General features: G+C 35.9%; 1 protein-coding gene across 7 annotated transcripts in view; it reads left to right on the forward strand.

Moving 5' to 3' along the window:
* Positions 1–13,877, forward strand: part of LOC308646900 (uncharacterized protein) — a 132,649-nt gene that overhangs the window by 27,954 nt on the left and 90,818 nt on the right. For 6 of the 7 annotated variants that reach the window (XR_014021507.1, XR_014021508.1, XR_014021509.1 and 3 more), the window contains one exon: positions 12,858–12,946. The exons of the other annotated variant lie outside the window; for it this stretch is intronic. The gene's annotated coding sequence lies outside the window, so the exon portion shown is untranslated. The remainder of the gene's footprint in view (positions 1–12,857; positions 12,947–13,877) is intronic. 7 annotated transcript variants of the gene reach the window in all.

Consider the following 13,877-nt stretch of genomic DNA (forward strand, 5'->3'; position numbering starts at 1 on the left):
ATCCACTTTAATCATAATATGACTGTCCATATTCAAATAATATTTTCTGCCAGATTTATGTATTTTTATTATATTCTTTTCTTGGGCTAGCTATAATTGATATGATTGCACCAAGTATAATTAAATAAAGTTTAAGCAGATTCTAAGTACAACATGTGATTTTGATTCTACCATCTAAAGCAATGAGAGAATGTAGTCAAACTGAAGGTATGTTAAAACATTGTGCTACAGTTAGAGCCTTGTTCACTTCTGCTCTAATCATGTGATGACCATGGAAGCCAAGCAAGTAACTTAGGACCTTCGAGTGGTAGAGGCACCACATACAAATTAATAACATATTTAAACTATGTTCTGTGTAGTAATTCAAAGATAAAAACATTTTTTGAGTATATTAGTAGGATATGTACCTTCAGTTTTCTTTTTTTAATTAGTAGTGGGCCTTGAACCCAAAGGTCTCTCCCACTGGGCTACACTCCTGGCCCCCTTTATTTTCTTTTTTTGGGGACAGAGTCTCACTAAGTTGACCAGGCTGACCTCAAATTTGTGGTCCTTCTACCTTGGCCTCCTGAGTTGCTAGATTACAGGCAGTCCCCACCATACCCGGCTTGTCTTCCAGCTAATTTTTAAGATAAATAGGATTGGTTTTATACCATTTTCTTTCCTATCTGTTCCCCTCGTGACTAATGGTACACACTTACAAATAGCTTAATGGAAGTTAGCAATGTAACAGCTAGGACCTTTGTTTAAGGGTAACTCTCAAATATGGAGGATTGAGTCTCTAGAATCTCTAAAATTAGATTTAAAAATTTTTCTCTAATAATGAAAAATTGGAAGCCAACTACATATCCAAGAGTTGTAGGTTGATTACAACCATAACCTATAAATATTGAAATATTATATGGTGATTAAAAAATAATTGTCTACACCATTCCATCCAGCAGCCACAGCCATAGTTCTTAGAAATAAAAGCACACAGCAATGTTCTTGATGATTGAAAAATTAAAAATACAATTTTCCAACTAAAGAGACTTCCCATGAGTAGGATACATAGTAGGAAAAAAAGGGGGCATATTCACAACATGGAACACTCTGAAGTTATTTCAAAGAATGAAATATTCCCATGAATCACATGGAAAGATTTCTGAATCTCATTGTCAAAGAAGAAAAGACAGAAAAGTAAGACACAGAAGATTAGCCTGTGCTTATTGGATCCCATTATTATATAAAAATGATACGTAAACATCCAATAAGCACATATTTGTTTTCTATTATATAAGATTAGATTTGAAAAGTATTAAAGGAAAATACTAGGATGGTAATTTGGCTTAGCAGAAGATTATGGTGGGATGCATGGAGAATGATGAAAGTGAGGAAATAAAGATGTGAGAGAAAAGGGAACCCCCCACAAAATGCTACGAAGCCTGCAACAATATTGAAGAATGTTTTTGATGTAATCTTAAGGAATGTTAAAGGGCAAATTTATATGAAAAAGCAAATTCTATGTATAGTGAGCGTGAACTCGACAGGGTGCCTGGGTTGGAAGTAATTTTATGTTTCTTTAACTTTTATTTTAATATGATAAGAATGAGCAGATATTAAAATCCAAAGCATTGCTCTTGCTATATTGCTCCTGGATGCACAATGAGATTTAGAAGAATTCCTTCTTTCCTAGACCCAGAAAGGTGGCTGGAGGGATTCTCTTGAATTGGTAAAGAGCTCACACTATTCTTGCAAGCATTGACCCTAAGATGGGCAAACTTATATAACAACCCCAATTGCCCATGAAGTGACTGGTTTAAACAAACTTGAAAGAGGACCTGAGGTCATCACAGCTTCCCCCACTACTGGAAACCTATCCAGGTGTCCTGACCTTGAGAGACTAATGATCTTGTGAGGGGGCCCAGAAAATTAGCAGATGGAACTGCCAAAGTTCTTCACCCACCTTAGGGTGAATTTAGGGATACAAATGTGGTGTTTTACTTACAAAGATATTTTAAAGGTGAATTTTGGAAACACTTGAAATACCTGATGGCCCATAAATTAGATGTTGAGCCTCAAAAGAATTGAGGAGGCATTTATAAATTAATAGTTTGTTATTCTTTATCAGAGGATGTGGAAATCTAGAACATTGGATGAGGAATGAAGTTGGAGATAGAAACAGGGCTCTTACATTCCTCATTGGTTCACCAAGAGTGGCTCTTGACACTCCAACTTATTTCTTTCTAAGATGAAGATATGGTAGGAGAAGGATGTGGTAAACCAATCCTTTTTTTTTTCTATCTGTAAGATGTAAAGGAAATCATATGGGGATTGATCTTATTGAAATGCAGTTTCTAATTTAGTGTCTGAATTGAGTCTGAGACTGCATTCCTGAAAGGCTCCTAGGTGATGCAGACGCTGCTGGCTCATGAACTATACTTTCAGCAGCAAGGTTTTACACCTGGGCACAAATACACTTGTTAAAAAACAGATTCTGGTGCTCTATACTCAAAGTTTCTGTCTGAATGAATGCAAGACCACCCCCCCCCTTTTAAAGCATCCAAGGTAATTTTATTGCACAATTCCATAAAAATCCCAGAATTCGTATTCAAAATTGCACAACTGACTATGATATCATTTTTATACTTGATGTGTAGAGTTATATTTGTCACTGCTTGGCTCTTTCCTCAATCCTAGATAAAATAAATTACTTCCATCTCTGTACAACTTCTTGTACACTTGCATATTTCATATTCTATTATTACAGGCCTTAATTCCTTGTACCAGGCTCTCTCCCTCATCAACACACCCTTAGTGAACTTTATGTGCTTGGTTACTTCTTTTTTGAATGGGAGTAAGCATTCACTTGTTCTGTATTTCTGACTTCAGGTTCTCCTCTGGTTAATAGACATGAAAATACTTTGCCTACTTTGGTGGAGATCAAATAGGAAATGATCTAAAAAAATTTTTTTTTAGCTGTAGATGGACACAATATCTTTAATTAATTAATTAATTGTTTGTATGTGGTGCTGAGGATCAAACCCATGCATGTAAGACAAATGCTCTACCACTGAGCCACAACCCCAGCCCTCAGATAGGAAACGATTTGAAAGAATGTCCAGAGACTGACATTGTTAATCAGTTACTCTAGTCTATTCCTTGTCAAATTTGACATGACCTTAGACAAGTCATCTGAAGTCTCTGGTTCTCTCTTTCACTAATAGCAAAGGAGTTTTAAAAAGTAGGATGTGCGAAAAAATACTTAGGAGAGTTTTATTATTAGCAGTAGGAAAATGCATTCTTTTTCATTTAGTTAAATTAATATTCAAAATTAATTGAACATTAATTAACATGTTATTAATTTTTTCCATGGTTTCTCCCATTAGCAATGTGTCTTACATTAGAGGGCTCTAATATGTAAACATTGCTCACTGGTCGGTGATTTTTCACCTAATTCATATGCTAAATTTTTATTCTCCTGCATGATTCTAGTTGGAGATTGATCATATTTTTTCAGTCTTAGTTGCCTCTGAGGCACGTGGGAATGTCTAGTTTCTATCTTGTACAAGGCCATTGTGAAAGCAGAGTTCCATTAGCTCTCTTTGTTTGTGCCTTGGTAGAAATTCAACATTGCATACTTGTTTGCTTTTGGCTGGAGAAAGAAGCCAAAGAGTGCATGTTGACATTGCCTGCTACTTCTAGGGCCACTTTATCCCATAGGGCTGTGAAATCAGCCTTCCTATAGTGTCATTCTTTTCCATTTGTGCATTTTTTGCTTGAATATTCTTTTCTATAGTAAACTACAGAGAGAAGAAATAAAGATGACTTTTTTTTTTTAAACTTAGTCTATCTAGATGAAGACATCTACTGGAAAAGTTCAGCTGACAGCATTTAGATGTAAACCCTGAAAGTCCCAGGTTAATGGACCCTTGAACCAGAAAAAGGTGAATTGGAAACGGTGAAGGTGACTGAGATGAGGAAGGTTAGAAATATGGGCCTATAGCCAATGGCCTGGGCTCTCTTGTCTTCTATGTAAGTTAGCTACCTCCCAAGCCTCAGCTTACTTTTCTGTGCAAAACGGGATAAAGGAGTCAGTTTGTTTTGCCAGAATCTATACTTGGCAGGAGCACAGATCTTTGTTCTTCTCACCAATGTACTACAAATGCCTACAACAGTTCCTGGCACACAGTAGGTACTCAGTTGGTCTTTGTTGAATGAGCAAAATGACTGAAAATATATGTCTTTCTCTAACCCCTTAAATGTCTCTTTACCTGCTTTCTATGAAGTGTGCTATTTCAGAGGAATGTTCTTATTGTTCTTTAATAGTAAATGGCCCCAGAATTTTGTTTACCAAGCAAGGAAAAAATAACTAATGGCACTGTTAAAAGTCTAAATATTTCTGTGGACTGTCACATCATCTCTAATGTTTATTGGCTTGAACTGAAGTAGACGCAACAATTCAAAGCTTCCACCAAATTTAGTCTTTTTTTTCCCCCTTTCACTGTTTGCAAAACAAGATATTTTATGGATGTAATTTATACATTGAATAGAAGAGAACTATTCCCAATATTATCTTTATCTTCTCCACATAAATAACAAACAACTCCAGTAATCAAAATTTACTACAATTGTAATAGATTTTGGCAGAGTTTATATATTGTATGTGATACTAACATAATGCTGACTTCCAGGGATAGGGGCCAGGATTTCTAGTTTGGCTTTGTTAAGTGGAGGGAAAAAAAATTCACTACTGTATTCTTAGTTTTTACTACATTCAAGAGATTAATTCCCGTAAATAAAATTGTTTATACCAGATTCTAATCAGAAAGTTGAAATTATCTGTGGCAATGTAACCACTAAAAACTTGTATACTATGAAAATATTTCAATAATTAATGCATGCTCCATCTAGAGTAATTGATAGTGAGGTCATAAATGTAATGGGCCATCTGTGTTTGATTTGTACATGAAAGTGCTTAAAGGGATAGGCAGGTAATTTAAGCTTCATGGGCAAGGAAGATTTGTTCCAACTTCTCCAAGTAGCAGAGATGTTTATTAGATTTTCCCTTCGTTTTTCTTAAAGTCTTTTCCTGATATTTTCTTGAGCTCTGCACTTATTGTTTCTCATTCTAATGCAATAATCCCTTTTAGAGTTTTTCAGCATACATTTTTCTCTTAGTTATCCTCAAATAATAATACCTGGCTCTTTTCGTCATTTCCATGGCAACTTAAAAGCCAGATGTCCGACTAAAAAATATTAGGGCCTCACGTAATGCTATGATTTTATTTATTCTACTCTATTGGATCGCTTCAAAAGTGTCTTTATTTTTTGGCTTTCTGTTGGTAAACAATTAACCCACCCTGCTTGTATCTGTTAATGCACATTAGCAACGCAAACTTTAGTGAGAGTTTCATAGTTTACCTCATTGAGAGTGGACCATAATCTCCTTATTTCTGGATATAATATGGTAGTGGTAGACATCCAAGAAAGTTTTAGAATTTTCTGTGTAAGAAAACCTGAGAGTTCTCAATGATTGCCTGAAACAATGTCTCACCACCAGACCCCGAAACCTATGTAAGAACACATATTCATCTAGAATTTACTGAGTGTTTATCACCTGCAAGGCTCCGTACTAGGCACTGAACATGTAAAGAACTGAACCAAAAGGGTCTTTGTCTTCCTTGATCTCATGTTCTAGCAAATGCAGTTTCCTCCCTGTACATCTTATAGATAGCATAAACTCTACAACTGGGAAATTCAATGAACTATGTTCCCTGACACGTCCCTTCTAGCCCTGCATCTCTTCCTGCTTTATTTGTTTTGGGAAAATATGCCACCATCCTTCTATCCGGTTTCCCAAGGCAATCCAGGGTTACCCTACTCTGACCCCTTCTTCTTTCTCCTTCATCAAAGCAATGCACAGGTTCTGTCAGAGCTAACTGCTCTTTATTGCCCCACTCTCCATCCTTCTCTCCATCCCTATCACAGCCTTAATGCTTAGTAATTTTTTCCCCTGTTACGCTGCAATAGATCCAGTATCACTGCCTTATGAATCTATTCCCCATACTGCCGCCTGAGTGATATTTTAAGCATTAAAATGCTAGGGGGATTATGTCATTTCTCTGTAAAAAGTCTTTATTATAAGGATTCTATAATTGCCTTGGAAACAAAACCCAAACTTAACATGGTATGTACATGGAAGACCTTTGATAAGAGGGCCTGGGCCTTACTTTTTACAATGCCAATTCTTTCCACGTATCCTGCTATCTAGTTATAAGGATATAAAAAAAAAATGATATCACCTTTAATGCAAACCTTGTAACTAGCCTTTTCTACTGAACATATCATTAAATATATCCATATCACCGGACCTATTTAGGTTTACATGCTTGAATAAGAAGCTATTGTTTGTCAAGAAGTCATGGTGCATGTTACAAATTTGCTGATATACTGCTTTTTATAAATTCATATATATATAGACAACTGACAATAATGTATAAATGCATCAAGTTAGCACAACTCTTTGTTTAAAAAAAATGGATGTGTGTCTTGTAAGCAGGTCAGTTCAGTGTTTAATAAGAGAAATAGGTAGTCAAGTTTGGAAAGTGAGATGAAGATTTTGAAATTATTTGGTATAAAAGAATGACACTGTGCTTTCGAGATTAATTGCTAGACATTTGAGTCCCAACCTTCTGCTGGGGATGGTCATAATTACCCAAGCTCTTGATTGTAGGTGAGACACCTGGAGCTATGCTTTGGCATATTGTGGGCCTGGGGAGACTTGGTACTCATTCAATTAGCTGAAAGAACTAACAGCTCAGAACATGAGATTGGTAAAGGTGGGCAGTGTGGGGTAGTGGAAAATATAATGGGACATAAACTTCCATACCTGTTGCCACTGTTGAATTTCCCCATGCCCCAAACCAAACACCTGGCTTGCACAAGCCAATAATTTGGTCTTTAAGCAAAATCACAGTTCTGCTAATGGGATTGTGCCAGGGGAGAGAAATCCAAAAGGCTTGGACAAATGACTCATGATTTGAGGTAGAAAAAAAGAGAGAGAGAAAGATGAACCTGAAACTAATAAGCATTCTCAAAGATGTATCATTGAGATACCATGAAGATCTTTGGACCCTAAAGTCATGATTTCTGAATTAAAATATTCATTAGATGAATAAAACAACAAGTGTAATTTATACTGGCAATTGAATTAGAGATCTGGAAGATTAAATAAATCGAAGCACAACATGCCACAAGACAAAAGCACATGGGTACAAAGATATGAGATGAAAAGCACACATTTAGGAAATTTGACCTACAAATACTGAGTCATCCAGGAGTAAAGAATAAAAAGATGGAGATGTGATCACCAAACTCAAAGGGAAAGAACATTTCCCTGAACTCAAGATGTTAGTTTTATGATTACAAGAATCAAGTATAAAAGACAAAAAAAAGAAAACAAATAAGCAAATTCAAACAAAAATATACAACTTGACATATTCTCATTAAATTCCTGAATATTTAGCGTAGATGATTCTGTGGAGTCCTTCCTGGATGCCCCTTTTGGACTGGAGCACTCTAACCCCCACCCGCTGCCCTCCATATCCAATAACTCATTGATGTGGGTATGCCAAGGATCAGTTGTCTTTTCTCAATTTGTTAATTCAGACCCAGCTCCCACAAGATCAGGAGCAACCTCTGCTAAAGCTACTTCACACCCCAGCTCTTTCCTTTGGTCAGTCCTGCTTCTTCATTCCTCAAGGGCACTATTCCCAGGAACGCACCTCAGTATAATGCCTGCTCACAGATCCCCATCCCAGGGAACCTGACCAATGACTCTAAATACCCAAAAAAGAAAAATAAAATGAATAAAATTTCCACAATCCAAACACTAAGCACAGTACTTCCTCCCTAAACCTCTAAAGCTCATGATAATTTCTGATTGAGACATTAGATTAGTTAAGTATATAGAAGATTGGACTAGCATTACACTTGTCTACAATCGAAAGTTACAACATAGTGAAATTAAGTGCATAGAGATAAATGCCTGCTGAAAGTTAAAGATGGTGACATAAAATCTACTGTGACAAAAGAGACTGAAGAAGCATCTGATCAGTAAAATATTATTTGGTTCAAAAATATTTTCATGAAAATTCACATTGTATGCTCCTCATATTGTCTTCCTGCTGGAAATGCTAGATAAACTTTGTAGATGGATTTTTTAAACCTATACTGACGTTTAACAGGAAGTTATACATTCATGTCTTGTAATAACTAATCTATTTAATTCTTCTATCTCATATTTAATTTCTATTTTTTTCCTTCCTTCCTTTCTTCCTTCCTTCCCTTCTTTCTTTCTTTCTTCTTGACTGAGTTAATTTTCTCTTCATTCTTTTGCTCTCTCTGATAATCTGAAAAGTTTTTTTGTTTGTTTGTTTGCCCTCCCTCTGTAACTGTTGAAGTCATGAATATCTTATTCCTCATGTCAGTGGCATTATTATGATTTCCTCCTACCGTGATGTCTGGTTTCCCTACTCCCTGCATTTCTTACAACTCTCACAGCTCTTAATTCTGATAATATGGTTAAATGAAGTGGAACTCTCAAGACCTAAAGAAGTGAAACAAGAGGTCATGATAATGATGTAAGTGGGAATTTGTAATATTTCAAGGAGTATGCATTATTATTGATTCAGAAATGGTGATATGTTGGAGTTAAGTTTTTTTGGGGGGGGTTAAGTTTTATAGTCTACTTTTTTTTTTTTGATCATAGCTCAGTAAAACTAGAGCCTGGCATAAAAAAAAATTGAGAAGGGATTTTTAAAATTAAGAAGCACTTTCTAAAATGATCCTCTGATCAAAGAGGAAAACTAAGATATAAACAACCTAGACTAAAATGTTATATAATTTTATAATATTATGTTATATAAGAAATTATATTATATAAGCAATCCCAAGATGTAGGCTCTCTATTCACCTGACAGATTGTTTCTTTTGCTAAGAAGAAATTTTTTAGTTTGAGTCCATCCCATTTATTGATTCTTGGTTTAAATTCTTGCGCTATAGGAGTCTTATTAAGGAAGTTGGGGCCTAATCCCACATGATGGAGATTAGGGCCCACTTTTTCTTCTATTAGATGCATAGTCTCTGGTTTAATTTGTAGGTCCTTTGAGTTGAGTTTTGTGCATGATGAGATAGGGGCTTAATTTCATTTCGTTGCATATGGATTTCCAGTTTTCCCAGCACCATTTGTTGAAGAGGCTGTCTTTTCTCCAGTGCACGTTTTTGGCACCTTTGTCCAATATAAGATAATTGTAATTTTGTGGGTTAGTCTCTGTGTCCTCTATTCTGTACCATTGATCTACCAGTCTGTTTTGGTGCCAATACCATGCTGTTTTTGTTACTATTGCTCTGTAGTAAAGTTTAAGGTCTGGTATAGTGATGTCACCTGCTTCACTCTTCCTGCTAAGGGTTACTTTAGCTATTCTGGGTTTCTTATTTTTACAGATGAATTCCATTGGGCTTTTGATCAGAATTGCATTAAATCTATATAGTGCTTTTGGTAGTAAGGTCATTTTAATAATATTAATTCTGCCTATCCAAGAGCAAGGTAGATCTTTTCATCTTCTAATATCTTCTTTGATTTCTTTAGGGTTCTGTAGTTTTCATTGTATAGATCTTTTACCTCTTTTGGTAAGTTGATTCCCAGGTATTTTATTTTATTTTTTTGAGGCTATTATAAATGGGGTAGTTTTCCTCATTTCCTTCTCAGAGGATTTGTCACTGATATGCAGAAATGCCTTTGATTTATGGGTGTTGATTTTATAACCTGATACTTTGCTGAATTCATTTATTAGTTCTAGAAGTTTTCTGGTGGAGCTTTTTGGGTCTTCTAGGTATAGAATCATATTGTCAGTAAATAGTGCTAATTTAAGTTCTTCTTTTCTTATACGTATCCCTTTAATTTTTTTTGTCTGTCTAATTGCTCTGGCCAGTGTTTCAAGAACAATCTGTGAGGTGAATAGAGAGCCTACATCTTGGGAGCAAATTTTTACCCCTTACACATCAGATAGAACACTAATCTTTAGGGTATATAAAGAACTCAAAAAGCTAAACAACAAACAACAACAACAACAAAAAAACTAATAACCCAATCAATAAATGGGCCAATGACATTAACAGATACTTCTCAGAAGAGGATATTCAATCAATTAACAAATATATGAAAAAATATTTCTCTAGCAATTAGAGAAATGCAAATCAAAAATACTCTAAGATACCATCTAACTCCAGTCAGAATGGCAGCTATTATGACTGTGGGGAAAAAGACACATTCATAAACTGCTCTTAGGCTTGCAAATTGGTGCAGCCAATATGGAAAGCAGTATGGAGATTCCTTGGAAAACTTGGAATGGAACCACCATTTGACCCAGCTATCCCTCTCCTCAGACTATACCCAAAGGACTTAAAACCAGCATACTACAGGGACACAGCCACATCAATGTTTATAGCAGCACAATTCACAATAGCTAAACTGTGGAGCCAACCTAAATGCCCTTCAGTAGATGAATGAATTAAAAAATGTGGCATATATACACAATGGAATATTACTCAGCAATAAAAGAGGATAAAATCATGGCATTTGCAGGTAAATGGGTACCGCTGGAGAAGATAATGCTGAGTGAAGTTAGCCAATCCCAAAAAACAAATGGTGAATGTTTTCTCTGATATAAGGAGGCTGACTCATAGTGGGGTAGGAAGGGGGAACATGGGAGGAATAGACGAACTCTAGATAGGGCAGAGGGGTGGGAGGGGAAGGGAGGCGGCAAGGGGTTAGCAATGATGGTGGAATGTGATGGATATCATAATCCAAAGTACATGTGTGAAGACAAGAATTGTTGTGAACATACTTTATATACAGAGATTTGAAAAATTGTATTCTATATGTGTAATAAGAATTATGATGTATTCTACTGTCATGTATTTAAAAAATAAAAGCAACTAAAACAACAACAACAACAGCAACAACAACAACAAAATAAATTATATAAGCAATCCAAGCAGACTTCTTACACAGAAAAGTTACAACCTTAAATTATCTTCTGGTTAAAAAATAAGATTTGAAAATGAGTTTTAAAATTCTCAAACTCAAAGTAGTAAAATAAAATAGGAATGCAGAAGAAGGAAATTAATAAAGTTAAAAGCTAAAACTAGAAAACAAACATAAAAAGAAGTCAATGAAATCAAAATTAGTTTCTTTGAAAATCTTGATGAGCTAGATACAACCCTGTCAAGTCTGATTAAGGACAGAGATGATAAATAAATACAGCATTATAAAATAAACATAACCACAGATATAGAGAAAATAGGAAAGCTTACCAGTGGATACTACAGGCAATGGTATAGAATTAAGTGTGAAATCCTAGAACACTGGATGATTTCCTACCACAAATACAAACTCTTAAAATTAACTCAAGAAAAAAAGAGATGGGAAACATGAATAGATCAAGTGCTGTCGATGAGATGGGAAGCAAAAGAATTCTCATTGAAAAAAGCACCAGGTGGGACTGCAAATTGGTGCAGCCAATTTGGAAAGCAGTATGGAGATTTCTTGGAAAGCTGGGAATGGAACCACCATTTGACCCAGCTATTCCCCTTCTGGGTCTATTCCCTAAAGACCTAAAAACAGCATGCTACAGGGACACTGCTACATCGATGTTCATAGCAGCACAATTCACAATAGCAAGACTGTGGAAGCAACCTAGATGCCCTTCAATAGATGAATGGATAAAAAAAATGTGGCATTTATACACAATGGAGTATTACTCTGCATTAAAAAATGACAAAATTATAGAATTTGGAGGGAAATGGATGGCATTAGAGCAGATTATGCTAAGTGAAGCTAGCCAATCCCTAAAAAACAAATGCCAAATGTCTTCTTTGATATAAGGAGAGTAACTAAGAACAGAGTAGGGAAGAAAAGCATGAGAAGATGACTAACATTAAACAGGGATGAGAGGTGGGAGGGAAAGGGAGAGAGAAGGGAAATTGCTTGGAAATGGAAGGAGACCCTTAGGGTTATACAAAATTACATGCAAGAGGAAGTGAGGGGAAAGGGAAAAATAATACAAGGGGGAGAAATGAATTACAGTAGAGGGGGTAGAGAGAGAAGAGGGGAGGGGAGGGGAGAGGAGGGGGGATAGTAGAGGATAGGAAAGGCAGCAGAATACAACAGACATGAGTATGTCAATATGTAAATCAGTGGAAGTGTAACTGATGTGACTCTGCAATCTGTATACGGGGTAAAAATGGGAGTTCATAACCCACTTGAATCAAAGTGTGAAATATGATATATCAAGAACTATGTAATGTTTTGAACAACCAATAAAAAAAGAAAAAAGCACCAGGGTAAGGTAGTTTTATAGATGATACAGTATATAAAAAATTAACTCCAGCATTATATAAATTTTACTTGAACACAAAAAGGGAAGATATTAAAGTTATTTGGTGAATATAGTTCCTAAGGACAGTACAGAATTCGAATATCAGTTCCAATAAATACAGACAAAGTGCAGTTATGCAGTGCTCAACAACACAGTGTCAGTGACGGGCCACCTGTACAATGGGGTTCCAATGAGAGGACAATGGTGCTGATGATTCCTATGGTTTGGTGATACAGCTTTCCTTACTCTGTAGGACAATGCACAACTGACATGTTTGTGGTCATGCTGATGTAAATAAAATTTTGCTGCTAATTGTTTAAAAATATAGGACATACAATTATAATTATGCACAGGACATAATGCTTGATATTGAAACTAAATGACTAGGTTATTGGTTCGTGTTTTTACTAGACTATACTTTTTGTCATTATTTTACAGTGTACTACTGCTGTTTATAAAAATGTACTGCATCTCTTGATTGCATCAAAGGCCATTTCACCTGATTGACCTATACCATCTAGATCTGTGTAAGTACACTCTGTGATGTTCACAGGACAGAATCACCTAACAAGGCCTTTCTCAGAACATACCCTGTCCTTAAGCTGTGAAACACTGTCTTCATGAATTAAACTCATCAGTATATCAAAAGCATAGGGCATAACTAGTAGACAGGGTTTGTTACCAGAAAACAAGTATGTATCTCAATCATTAGAAACTCATACAAATTAATTAATATGTATAACTAATTGGGAAGGCTTTCAATTGGTTAGAATGGCGTGATGGTGGTCAACAGATTCTTCAACTCTGTTTTCCAGTAGGTAGAAAATTGCAGGCAAAGCAAAGGTAGAGGGTGGACATTGGGGGCAAAAGAGACAGAGTCCTTTAGCATTAGGAAAATGCATCGGCTATTTGTTCTTTTTTATTTAATTTGTAGGATGCCTGTTGAAGAGATACAGTTAAATAAATGTGACAAATATTTAAAGAGTAGTAAATACAGAATCTGTGACAAGTGCCTACTATGTTCTACACTCTTGGCTAGGTGCCATTTAATGGTTTAATCAGATCTGGGTTAATATGTGGAGCACTCACGTGCACGCTCATGTCAATAGAATCCCTTCTAGCAGCATTCATTGATTAAGGCACAAAACCCAACACATCATTTTAAAGGAACTCATGTAGGCATAAGCATCGAATATGATTACTGAAATTGATTGCAAATGAGCACTTCAAATACTGACAGATTTCATTCATGAGACAAGAGATAAGGCAATTTGAACTGATGCATGAGTTCAGTGATCTTGACATTGCTTTATAAGCACACTAGAATGCTTTCATGGGTTTTAACCCAAGAGGTACAAATACCTACACTGCAAAGCCATCCACTCTCACTTGAATTTCTGAGACTGCCTGAAGAGGGTACAACTTTGCTGGTTATGCCATCTCTGAGCAAAGACTCAT

Source organism: Spermophilus citellus (assembly GCF_964194105.1).
Source record: "Spermophilus citellus genome assembly, chromosome: 4".
Lineage (NCBI taxonomy): Eukaryota > Metazoa > Chordata > Mammalia > Rodentia > Sciuridae > Spermophilus > Spermophilus citellus.